The sequence below is a fragment of the Mesocricetus auratus genome, unplaced genomic scaffold, assembly GCF_017639785.1.
Source record: "Mesocricetus auratus isolate SY011 unplaced genomic scaffold, BCM_Maur_2.0 Super-Scaffold_100003, whole genome shotgun sequence".
Classification (NCBI taxonomy): Eukaryota; Metazoa; Chordata; class Mammalia; order Rodentia; family Cricetidae; genus Mesocricetus; species Mesocricetus auratus.
In genome coordinates this window covers 11,371,982-11,385,070 of record NW_024429188.1, presented here as the reverse complement: position 1 = coordinate 11,385,070, position 13,089 = coordinate 11,371,982, and the positions used below count along the sequence as shown (strand labels likewise).

Sequence of the window (13,089 nt, the reverse complement as noted above, 5' to 3'; positions counted from 1 at the left end):
TCTCAAATTCTTGATCCTCCTGCCTTAACCTCCAAATTTTCCAAGTTCTGAAATTATACACATATGCCTCCATACCCAGTGTATGGAACACATACACACACACACACACACATTCTTGAGAACTTGGCTTCTTTGCATACCACCTTTATTCACTCTCTTCCAGATAGTACACATTCTTTAAATTGTTAAATTGTTCTGTTTGCCATGGGCTTGGCAAACTCTGTCCCTCCCTCTCACCCTGTGACAGAGCTGAAAGTCTTGCTTCCTCGGTTCCTTAGGGCTCGGTTGAAATGTTCCCTTAAAACATTTACCCATCACACTAGTACTTGCTATATCACTTAAATTATCCCTATCATTATGAGACAAATTTTAATCTATTTGATGATTTATGTTTCTATCTCCTTCTATTCACGAGAGCGGTTTGTAGTTGATTGGTATCTTTTCACATCACTAGTACATAGAACAAAATGCATGTAGAAGATGCTCAATAATATTTACAGAATGAAGGATTGTCTATTCTTGCATAAAGAAAGGTGTTATTGTTGTGTTTTGGTAGTATGAGCTTAAGACAGGAGAGTTTCCCCAGATCTTGTTGCCCTCCCCATTTTGATGGGGTCACCCCATGTAGCCCTTGCTGAAACAGAACTCATGATTCTCTTGGACATAGAAAGCATCATGGGTCATTTATGGACTAATCACAAGCAAGACAACAAACTTGTCAATCAGTATACCACCAGTTAGGCAAGCAAGCAAAGGAATTTTACCAAGAGACGGACATTTACACTTTTGACAAAATGATACTACAACAAATTACACAGTAAACTTCAACAAAGAAATTCCTATCGGTGGAAAGGTTTTGTTTTTTGTTTTTTGTTTGAGCAAAAACGTATCTCAATTCTGATACTGACAGAGTATCAGGTTTGTTGAGATCACAAACCTAAGACTCCTGATTTCCTCCTGCTTCTCCCCATCTCCTTCTGTTCCCCCTTCCTCCTTTTTTCTTCTTTCTCTTCTTCTATGTTCTCTTTGTTACTTTTGAGATAGTGTCTCACTCTATTTCAGGCTGGCCTGGAAATCATGGCTATTTTTCTGCCTCACCTTCCCAAGTGCTGAGGTTACAGGACTGAGCAACCGATTCCCTGCCAGGTTTTCTGATAGGAGTCATTTGTTTCTATGGTAGAGACCTATGGATGTCCTGGGAACAGTGTAAATTGCTTCATACAGATCTGCAAGTCTTTATATGCTGCTAATGAAATCAATGGTTAAAACCACCCGTGAACCAAGTAATGATGAGTAAGGACAAAGCTCCAAATCTATGTTCTTAATTGTGCACATGAATCACAAAGCTGTATTCTATTGGGAAAGCCATTTATAAATTCTGAATGGTGAAAGAAAACCTCATTCACAACTCTCAAAAAATAGCCCCTAACACTCACATCCTGTCTTGACGAGCACAAAAAGGACATCTTTCCCAGAAATACTTCCCTTTCAAAAGGCACATGAGTTATTTCTTTCTCACCTCACAAGGACTAGATGGTCTTAGTTTAAATGTGGTGAGGCACTTAAAATACATAATAATTACTGAAGGTGCTTCTATTTGTTCAAAGTAAAATGGCAAACTCCTGACTTATCTTGATGCAGTGTGAAAGACTCTTGCAGGTAGATTGAGGTTGGCGATTCCACAACTATGGCAGAATCTATGTGCTGAATCATATTGCCCTAATACAAGGCACAGAAAATAAGGGATTGGGGACCAGTCATGGGTGCTCTGCAATTTGGTTCCTTGTTGTGAAAAAGAAAGGCATCTTCACTAGCACTGTTAGAAAGACCACAGGATCTAGACTCCAGTTTCCCAAGGAGCAGCTGTGCACCTGTTGCATCTTTGTGGGGGCCTAGTGCATAATTGGTCCACGACAGATAACAGATCCTTCTCATTCCATGCTTTCATTTGAATTAATAATAAATATCTCCTGAGGTTTTTATTTACTAAGTAGCACTTCTCTCTGGTGTTGATCTCCACATTGAGGATGAATTCATTTGTGTGCCAGTTGGTTGGTTTCTAAAGGTGAACCTAACAAAATTATTCCCCTCCCATAAATATAGTTTAGGCAAAAATATCAGAAGGGATTTTGACTCACCTTAGGTAATGGTATACATATGAATAGAGTTATTTTGTACCATATTTGAAGTTACTTTAATTATTCTCATTAAAATAATTTCAAGCTGGGTGGTCGTGCACACCTTTAATCCCAGCACTCAGGAGGCAGAGGCAGGCAGATCTCTTTGAGTTCAAGGCCAGCCTGGTTTATGGACTGAGTTCCAGGACACCCAGGAATACACTCAGAGGCCCTGCTGCAAAAGACAAAAAAAATCAAATACCATCACTATGCAATCATATCAGAAGTAAAAAGCAGTTATTTTTGTAAATTAATAATTTAAAAGAGAATAAAGTGAAGCTTCATTTGATTCAGTTTTTCAGACATTTGGACTTCTGTAGTATGTATTGAACTTCTTCCCATGAAACAACTTGGTCTATTTATCTTGCACAGAGGTACAATACAGGAAAGCCTGTTTCAGTATGTGTGAATTTGCACGAGTGATTCCCAGCAGAGGAAAAGACATCCAATTATAAATAAATGAGGGCAAATATTATTTCCTTAGCTATTAAATAAGAATAACAAAGAAACTGATGTGTCTAACATAGGAAAGAGATGTTTAAATCTTTGCTCATAAACATTCTGTATCTTTACCTTCATTTTAAATCTAAGCATAGGAACTTAGAATGAAGTTGGCAAGAATATTTGCCAATTGTTCACAAAAATGCCATCCCAACAGTCTTTCTGTGTATTTGGGAAGTAACAGTATAAATATAAGCACTGAGGTTTCATAAGCCAGGAGTACAAATCCTGTTCAAAGCTTCTTTTCAATAAAATTCATGTTCGCCTTCTTATGTCCACATGATTATAAATAACACCTCCTGATTTGCTTGTTTCTAACATAGACACAAGAAGAGATCTGATGCACAAATGTTAAATTTTTTAAGACACGGTCTATGTAACTCTGGTTGGCCCAGAACTCACTCTGTAAGCCAAACTGGTCTCAAACTCACAGAGATTCTCCTGACTCTGCTTTCCAAGTACTGTGATTAAAGGTATGCACCATCATGCCTATCTAAAAGTGAAATTTAAAATCACTAATATTAAGAACAAAAAAAAAACCTTTGGGCATTAAACATGTCTTAGTCACTGTTCTGTTTCTCTGAAAAGAAGTCATGACCATGGAAACTTATAAAGAAAAGCATATAAATGGGGCTTGCTCACATTTTCAGAGGTTTAACTCCATTGTCATCTATGTGGGGAGCATGCTGGTAAGCAGGCAGAAATTGTGTTAGAAAAGTAGCTGAGAGTTCTGCATCCAGATTCATAGGCATCAGGAAGAGGGAGATACTGGGTCTGGCTTGGGCTTTTAAAACCCCATAGCCCACCCTTAGAGGCGTACTTCCTCCAACAAGGCCACCCCTACTCTAAACCTAGTCTAACAGAGTCACAACTCCTAATGCTTTCAAATAGTGCTACTCCCAAAGCATTTACATATATTAGCCTATGGGATCCATTCTTATTCAAACCACCACAACATATTAAAAGTTTGAGGGGATATTCCTCTTCAGATATAAGGAAAGTGAGAAAGAATAAGGATAAGAAGTAAAATGGCTATAATATGAACAAGATTAAACAGTTATTCCTAACCATAGTTAAACCTACAACAAAAATACAGGATTTAAATAGAAAATGATGCCAATTAGGCATAAGATGAAAGGGAGGTTTGAATAGTCTAACTAATTACTAAGGTATAGTTAGAATCTTCACTCCTAGCAAGCAGAAAGAATGAAATGTCTAAAACAGTTTAGAGCTAATGTAAGGATCTCTTACTGTACACAATGAATCAATCATAAATCTTGAGTAAATTAAAACTGTGGTAGGAGAAACAGGAAATGTCAATCAACTCATCTACATATGAGGTGGTAGCATTATACTGGGGATTGAGAGTAGGGCAAGATAATTGTGAAATGCTGCCTGTTTAAAGAAAGTGAATTTAAGGACAATAAACTGATTTAATAACCATCCAGTGTCCTTTTATCAACTGATTTTAATTTTTAGCACAGTAATGCATGGTTATGTGCAAATGTATTCGGGTCTCATAATGAAAAACAGAATCCCTGCCCCATCCCATTCCACCCTAGGAAATAATTTTCAACTGGGAAATATTTCATTTGCTATGTCCTTCCACATTTCACAAAATATACCTTTACTGCTATGTATTGACTTCTGAATTTTAGTCATCATTTTTATAGTCTATATATGATCTAAAAGGAAGTTTTCCTTGCCTGTGTTCAGGCTCTAGAACCAAAAAGGAAGGACTAAAGAAGGGAAGGGAGAATGGGAAATGGAAAGTGGGAAGAAGGTAGGAAGGAAGAACAGGAAGAGGAGCAAAAGGAGGAAAAGGTGGATCCCCGGGGCTTACTGTACTGCCAGTTTAGCCCACTTGGTATGCTCCAGGGCAGTCAGAAGCCGTGTCTCAAAAAATGTAAAGAGGTGGATGGTGTGTCTCAGAAAGGACAGCATAGTTGTTCTCTGGCTTCCACCTATGCATGCACGCATGAGCACACACACATACAGGCAGAGCAAGAGAAAGTAAAACAGAGAAATGAAGAAACCAGAGAAAAATAGGTTTGTTGTTCATGACTGTGATCTTAACACTTAAGATGCTGAGAGACAGGAAGATTGCAAGTTCAAGGCGAGCCTGGACCAGCAAGACCTTGAAAGATCTCAGAAAAACAACAAGCCCACAATGGGAAGATGGATACTGGATTGAATACAACATAGTCTCTGCTACTATGTATCAGAGTTCACTGTCAAACTAAAGATATTTCTATGACTATGCTTTTTTATTCTCTTGTTTTCTTGGAGTTATTAGTAGCCTCAGATTTTACTTATATTTATGAGTATTTGTTTGCCCTCAAAGGTAATCTGTCAGTGTCATTGTTTTCTTTACAGAGTCCTCTCTATCTCTTCCTGATATAATTTGATTGGGACATCTCTTTTTAAAAAATAATTTATTTTTTTATATTGTGTGCATTTGGTGTTTTGCCTGCTTGCATGTCTGTGTGAGGGTGTTAGAATCCCTGGAAAAGGAGTTACAAACAGCTGAGGGTTGTCACATGGGTGCTGGAAATTGAACCTCGGTTCTCTGAAAGAGCAACCAGTGTTCTTTTCTACTGAGCCATCTCTCCAGCTCCTGATTTTGACATTTTTTTTAGATGATGAATCTATCGTCGTAGACTTCTCTTTATGGTGAATATTCTGTTTGCTCAGTTTCAATGACTCCATATTTTCTGGCTTAATTCCCTCATTTTGTTAAAACATATTTTTGAGTGACTTTCCAAAGATAGTATGTGAGTTGAAAATTTTTTGGGTGTTGGTGTGAAAATAATTACATTCTATCCTGACATTTGATTGATAGTGTGCCTTGGTGTCAGAAATCACTTAGTCTGAAATTTTTATGTTGCTTACCTTGCAGTGGAAAAGAGTATAATAAACCCACTAGAAAAATTTTCATTATGTATAAAGAAGAACATGTTCTAATAATAGAGATGTAATTTGTTACTTGTAACCATTATGGATATTTATTAGATAGTTGACCATACACTCTCTGTGCTTCCTGTTACAAGGGACATATAAATATTCGAGTACTAGACTTGTGACAGTTTGTCTTTGTCACTTTGGCTATCCATGTACTTAGTTGATCTTAGCTTGACTGGTAGCTATTTTGTAGATATTTACATCTCTAGCCAGTTGACTTTAAGTGAAAAAGATTATCCTTCATAACATGTGTGAGCCCTATCCAATCAGTTGAAAGCCTTAAAGGCAAAGGTGAGGTTTTCCTGAAGAACAAAAATCCTTCCTCAATGTGCTACAGGATTAGCATATGCCAACTGACCTATGGGTGAGTATCTGCAGTCAGTAATGAAACAATTCTCTACATAATATCTATATCTATCTATCTATGATTCTCTTTTTCTGGAGAGTTATGATTGACATAGTCCTGAGTGAGCTCAGAATTTAGGAAGGAAATTTAATAAAAGTAAGATAACTTTTTAAATAATTTTCCACTTAAAATTTTCTTATGAGATCATAGTAAAAAAGTAGATTACTAAGAAATAGCAGAATTACTCTTGGGGAATGGAGGAAGACTGTACTTAAGTAGAAAAGGGGGTTCAATTGGTAGTGAACAGAAATGCTGTGAGACTAGGTGGGTAAAAGTCTTTGTAGGTGGTTACTATGGAGGGCACCTATAGCCACAGAGCCGGAGACTAGGGAAATAAGATCCTTTGATACCAGATTTTGAGGGCAGGTTACACAGCCCAGCAAATTCCTGTCTCAAGACACAGATCAAAACAAAGTAAATAAAATCCCTCCCCAAATCCAAGCATACATTGTTTGCCAAATTTCTAAAAGACAGAGAATAAGGATCAGTCGTATTTGATCAATTAGCACGAAACTATCAAGAGATTTCTACTTCTTAAATGCATAGACTTACTAACTAGTAAGCCAGAGTTAAACTTAAAGCCTGGGATTGTGGCATGCATCTGTAATCTCAGCAGCCAGGCCACTCTCTCCCTCTCTCTTTCTCTCTCTCTCTCTCTCTCTCTCTCTCTCTCTCTCTCTCTCTCTCTCTCTCTCTCTCTCTCCCTCTCTCTCTAAACAAATGTTAAAACATATGAATGGAAATAAGGTGCTCTATTTTAATGGTTAATTTCCAAGTGATAAAACATCAATCTTATTTTATTTCAAATCCGGACAAGTGAGTAGTTAGTTCTGTCTTGCATGAAGGTCTCTTCTTAAGGCATAGTGTTTTAAATTCTCTCTCCATACTTGCCCTTGTTTCAGTTCTTGATTCAGATTTCTTCAATATAAAGATGTCCAATATAAAGTGGCTGATATTCAACCATTTTTCACTCATGCAAACATTCATCCTGTTGACTTAAATCAGATAGGGTACAGAGAGTGACACAGGTTGTCCTTCAGCGATGTGTACCAGTGTCTGCCTGTGTTCAAGTGTGGCCTGTCCACTCTGGAATCTATGGGAGAAGTGCTTCAGAGGTATGGCTATAACCAAACCCACATAAAAAACAGGAATTATCATGGGGATTGCCCTTTTGAGAAAACTATGAAGATTAAATGTTCCTTCAACTAACACTTGCAAACACTATTAACCACAGACTTGGGAATAGAACCCACTTTTCTTAGGTAACTCAGATTTCCTACTCACTCCCTTTACTGTTTCCAATAGGCAGACAAAATTCTCACTCAGTGGACAACCCCATAAGGCTATTGACCCATTTGAAAATTTGAAGGTTATATTTATTTCTGAGTGAAGAGGATAACTTTATTTCCCCTGTTCACTTTCCTATAGGGGTTTTTAGAACCATTGGTTATAACACTGTTCAGGATAGCATCAAAATACCTGACTGGGTCCTTTATAAACAGTGCAAGTTAGTTATACGCGGTGGTAAAGGCTGGGAAGAATGAGGCTAAGGTGCTAATCGGCTCAATGTCTCGTGAAGGTCAGCTCTCTGCCTCATAGAGGGTCCCTGTTGCTTTGTCTTTATTTGGCAGAAAATGCAGACAAACTTTCTCAGGCTTCCTGTAAAGATACACATTCCGTCTCTGAGGATAGAACCCTGCTGATATGATCACCTCCTCAAAGTCTCACTATTGTATCATCTTGGATGTTAGAATTGCAGCATTTCAATTTGAGGACAACACAGATGTTCAAACCAGAGCAGTCACCAAACTGAGTTCTACTCTGGTACTTAGTACTCTTGGTACAGCCATTTATAAAGATGGAGTCTTGCTTTACTTACTCTGCCTCAGTCATCCTGCCTGTCAAAGGTGAGGGTAACTTTCTAGTATTTGGATAGACATAAAATGATGCGCACTTGTTGAATGCTGGTCAAAGTGCTTAGGTCCTACTTGGTACACATACAGGGTGTTTGGTATTGACACAACTGTTAACATATTTTTCCTAATACATGATGAGTAAGCTCCAGCAATAACTGATGCTCTTACTTGAGGAATCACCTTTATATATACCTACCAGACATTATCATGTGTATTCTTCCAAGTGATCCTTACTCCATAGCTGAGATGATGTGAAGGTATATAGATGTAAAGGGATGAAATGCATTGTCTCAGGAATACATCAATACAGTTGGGACTCTATATGACGCTCATCTCTCTTTCTCTGATCTAAAATGTAACTCACATATGGGAGTGTTAAGATGGAACATGGCAGGGCTGGTTATATGGCTCAGTAGTAAAGAGCACTTGTGACCTGGGTTTGGTTTGCAGTACCTATATGGGGCCTTAAAACCATCCAGTTCCTGGTATCTGATGTCATCTTCTAGCCTCTGTAGGCATCATATACACATACATACACATAACATAAAATAAATCTATAAGAAATATAAAAGATAGGAGAGGGAGTTGTGATTATAGCCAGAAGTACAGACTGTATATTAAATTATGGTATTTGTGTATATTTCTTAAAAGATTCGTTTCCCTTTCTTAATGCGAAAATGACTGGTATCCCTGATTTTTGTTTTTTTAGCCAAGTTATACATAAAATTTCCCTTTTGTTCAATGAATATCCATTCATGGCAGTGTGGTGGAAGTAGCTGAGGTTATAAAGATGAATTAGACATCATTCCTGTCCTTGAGACATTTCTGTTATAGTGGGAGTGAGAGATTCTATGATGACAGGATGGCAAGAAAGTGAAAGAGCAGAGATTGTCCATGTTTTGCTTAGCTGGTATGTGTTACCTTCTGAGTTGGGGGTAGTTCTCTTTAACTCCAAGTTCATTTGTTCCCTTACTGTGGGAAAGGAGTACAGAGTCATTATATCATAGAAACTGTGATAGAGTACTATAAACCTTGGTATTTAATTACTTACTTATTATTGCCTTTTGAGAGCTGATTATTAAACATCTACCTGCAAAAAACTGGATGTACCTAAACTGAGGTAAGAACATAGAAGGAGGCAAGAGATTATTCTCTTTGGGCATTTAGGGGAAACAACAAGATAATATTAACATTTGTGATTATAGAGTGGTGGGATAGTGGGTCAAAAAAGGAGAAAACTGAATGAACCTTCGAAAGGGTACAGTCCTTGAGAGAGCAAATCCTAGCTTGCACTTACCTTTAAAGCCATACCAACACACAATTAGTGAAGCTCCTCTGAAAGTAGTAGTTGTGTTGTATGGCAGGGGTCTAACTCCAGTGGTGTGTAGTAGCAGTAGCAGCCCTGTGTGCCTTGTTATATCCTGGACTCAGATATACCTAGGGTCATGGTAGATACTGGCTTTCTTTTCTTGTTCTTTCTTTTTTTTGATGAAAAGATTTTTTAAAATTTAATTTAGAAACAAGGTTGCTTCACATGTCAATCCCAGCTCCCTCTCCCTCCCCTCCTCCCCTGCCCCCCAGTCTCCTCCAGCCCCCCACCCAATCCCCACTCCACTTTCCAGGTAGGGGGTGAGGCCCTCCATGGGAGATCTCCAGAGTATGTCTTTTCATTCAGGGCAGGGTCTAGGCCCTACCCCAAGGGTTCAGGCTGAGAGAGCATCCCTCATTGTGAGATGGGCACCCAAAGTCCCTTTGTATGCCAGGGATAAATACTGATCTACTACTCAAGGCCCCATAGATTGCCTAGGCCTCCTCACTGAAACCCACATTCAGGGGGTCTGGATCAGTCCAATGCTGACCTCCCAGCGATCAGTCTGGGGTCCAAGAGCTCCCCCTTGTTCAGGTCAGCTGTTTCTGTGGTTAAACTAGCTTAGTCTTGACCCCTTTGCTCATCAGTCCTCCTTCTCTGTCACTGGAGTTCAGCTCAGTGTTTAGCTGTGGGTTTCTGCCTCTGCTTCCATCAGTCACTGGAGGAAGGTTCTTTTTCCCAGACTCTCTGGCAGTGGGGTTGTAGGCTGGAACTCCCCTGATCCATGTCTAAAATCCATATATGAGTGAGTACATACCATGTTTTTCTTTTTGTGACTGGGTTACCTCACTCAAGATGGTTTCTTCTAGTTTCTTTCATTTACCTGCGAATTTCAAGATTCCATTGTTATTTTCCCTGCTGAATAGTACTCCATTGTGTAAATGTACCATATTTTCTCTATCCACTCTTCAATTGAGGGGCGTCTAGGTTGCTTCCAGGTTCTGGCTATTACAAATAATGCTGCTATGAATATAGTGGAACAGGACGCTGATGCTCCAAATGACTCTGTAACGATAAACGGCACACTTACTGAAAGTAAAACTAAGTATTTATTGTAGAAATTACTCACAAGATACCAAACAAGTAACCCAGATGAGCCCAGTAATTTTCCGCCGCCAAACTGGAAGCCGAAAGTCGGAAAAAGAGACCAAGACTTCTGTTGTTCAATCTTTTATAACTTCCCCCCGTAACGCCCCCTAGCCATGCCCCAAAGTGGGCCTGGCTAGTGACGTAGTTCACCGCCTACGTACATATACGTCTTTACATCCGTCTGTATATCTCTTTAGTCATGCCTAAAGTGGGTGTGGTTAGCGGTGTGGTAAACTGCTTTTTTATTACCTCATCTGTATGCACCTCTAGTAAGTCACATGGTTAATGGCGGCATTGTTTTCCTCCTACAGGATGCCCTTGTTGTATGAATGGGCATCTTTTGGGTATATGCTTAAGAATAGAATTGCTGGGTCTTGTGGTAGACTGATTCCCATTTTCCTGAGGAATCTCCGTATTGATTTCCAAAGTGGCTGTAAGAGTTGGCACTCCCTATACCGGCTTTCTTAAAGTGAATCAGAGCCCATTGGGAGTGGGAAACATGTGGATCCCCAATGTTCTTGGCACACCTACCTAATGAGAGTCTCTGGGCCCTGGGCCCTGACAATTCGCATGTTTAACAGTCTTCCCCTTGAGTCCCCAACACTTAACCTGAGAATTGATTTATACCAAACACTGGTTTTGTGCCCTAAGGGACATTATTGATGTTATCGATCAGATACTGGCTTCTAGTGGGTAGAGGTCAAGACATTACTAAATATTTGACAATGCACTGGCCAGCTCCATGGTGGGGTAATTATTTGTCTGCATATGCCAGTGGTTTCAAAGTTTAGAAGTCTTGATGTACCTGCTGTGTCAAACCCAACCCATGACCTTAACGTTGCATATGACCAAGGATAACTATGAATGTGTTGAAACACAAAGTTACAAACATATTTAAATCATTATGAATTTTTTATTTGTTTTTGGTAACTTGGTGGTGTGGCATCACCATTTCAAAAGGGTAAGCAAACTTGGGCCTAGGCCATAGTAAATGGCTCTGAAGAATGAATAAGTGGATTTAGGGCAGCTGGTGTGGTTAGGCAGACTCTGACATTTCTCAGTGGGGAGCTGAGACAGAGCTATGGACTCCCAGGTGCTATGCCCTGCTGCCAAAATCTCAGAGAACCCAGTCGAGTTCACACATATTGAACCACACCTCCAGCAGTCCTGAAGCCACTAAGTCATTATTTGCTATGCTTTTCTTCTCTAATACTGCAAAACTGAAAATATTTGTTGGAGAATCTTCACACTGTGGTCACTTGTTTGGAAAATACATATTGCTGTCTCTACAAAAAGCAGTCTTTACTCAAATTTACACGTGTCTTTAAATCCAGGAGCCAGATTTGCATAGAAATCATATCCTCAGGGACTTGCAAAAGGTTACATTTTTTATGGGAAGTTCAGAAAGAAGACTTTGGAAATTTTCTTTAACTTGCGCTTGAACGCTCCAAGAAGCCATCTAGTTCCGCCTTTCTTGTCTGTGTTTGTGAGCTTAGCAGGTTAGCATTGTTAAGTCAATCACCTTGAGAAGCAGACACAATTATTTTACAAATAGTTTTCTTAACTAAGTGCCTGTGTCTTATGGGCATATTTTATTTGATATTGTGCTTTCAGTCGCCAGTGGTGAAGATTCTTCTTCACTTGCTATACTTCAAAATGTTTGTGTGCACAGCCCCATTAAGATTTCCTTTCCATAGGTTGGACATCGAGTTTCCATGGAGATGAGAAGGGAACACCTTCCTTCTTGATTGCTTGTTTCCGTTAAAGCGATACCCACAGTAGTGTGGTTTACCTTCCACTGTTTTTGCCAAATTAGGTATCTAGAGGAAGATACACTTTTAAAAAATGCCGTTGAGTCCAGAGGGCTGAGGTTTTCTCGCTGAAATAATTCTGCACCTTTCAAATGCTTTAATGCTTTTAAGGGGCTCTTAAAGTGCAAGGATTTAGGGCCCGGAGCTAGTTAAGCTTTGAGCAGATGCAGCTCTGTTAGACAAGAATAGAACTCATCCTTTACTTTGGGAGCGCCTACTCTACATCCAGCTGCTTCCAGTCATTTGACTCCTGAAAGCTGCCCTAATCCTGGTGGAGGCAGCCTCTCCTGCTCCCAGGTCCACCCCCTATTCCTGATTGGCGAGACACTCCGCGACCGGAGCCCGCTGCCTACGACGTCCCTGTGAACTGATTTGAAATAAGAGCCAGGCGGTCCTCGCTAGCCTGCGCCCGACTTTTCATAGGCTGGAAAAGGAAAGGTTGAAAAACTTGACATTGTCTTGGGTAGAGTGTGTATAGAAGCAGATCAAAGAAGAAAAAGGGAGGGGGACGAAAAACGTGCTCTTTGCTGCCTGTGGATTCCACCGAGTTGCTTTTGTCTTCTGGGCTTTTCTGCCGGCTTTGGTGTCTGCGCTTGGAAGCCTGTGGGTGCGCTTCCACGCAGCTCGCTCCCTGCCGGATGGGTCATGGAATTCTAAACATGAGGCAGGTAAGCTTCGGGGTTGTGGTTGTAGCTGCACTGGCGCCTGCCACGGGGAGAGGTATTTAGCTTGGGACCCCTGCGACCTGTTACTCCCGATTGCTTGTGGAGTGATCAAATGCATGGTTTCCAGCAGATCCATTAGGTGGAAAGAGGAGACTGCGTTTTCTTAAGGCTGCCTTAGAAAGCACATCACCTGC

The 13,089-nt window shown here is 39.9% G+C and overlaps 1 protein-coding gene across 6 annotated transcripts in view; it reads left to right on the top strand.

Moving 5' to 3' along the window:
- The window catches only part of Mid1 (midline 1), a 342,361-nt gene that overhangs the window by 173,519 nt on the left and 155,753 nt on the right, over positions 1-13,089 (top strand). The window contains exon 1 of one of the 6 annotated variants that reach the window (XM_021229554.2): positions 12,546-12,898. The exons of 4 other annotated variants lie outside the window; for them this stretch is intronic. The gene's annotated coding sequence lies outside the window, so the exon portion shown is untranslated. Of the gene's footprint in view, positions 1-12,545; positions 12,899-13,089 lie in introns of those variants that run through there. One more of the 6 variants, XM_021229553.2, reaches the window with a different exon arrangement.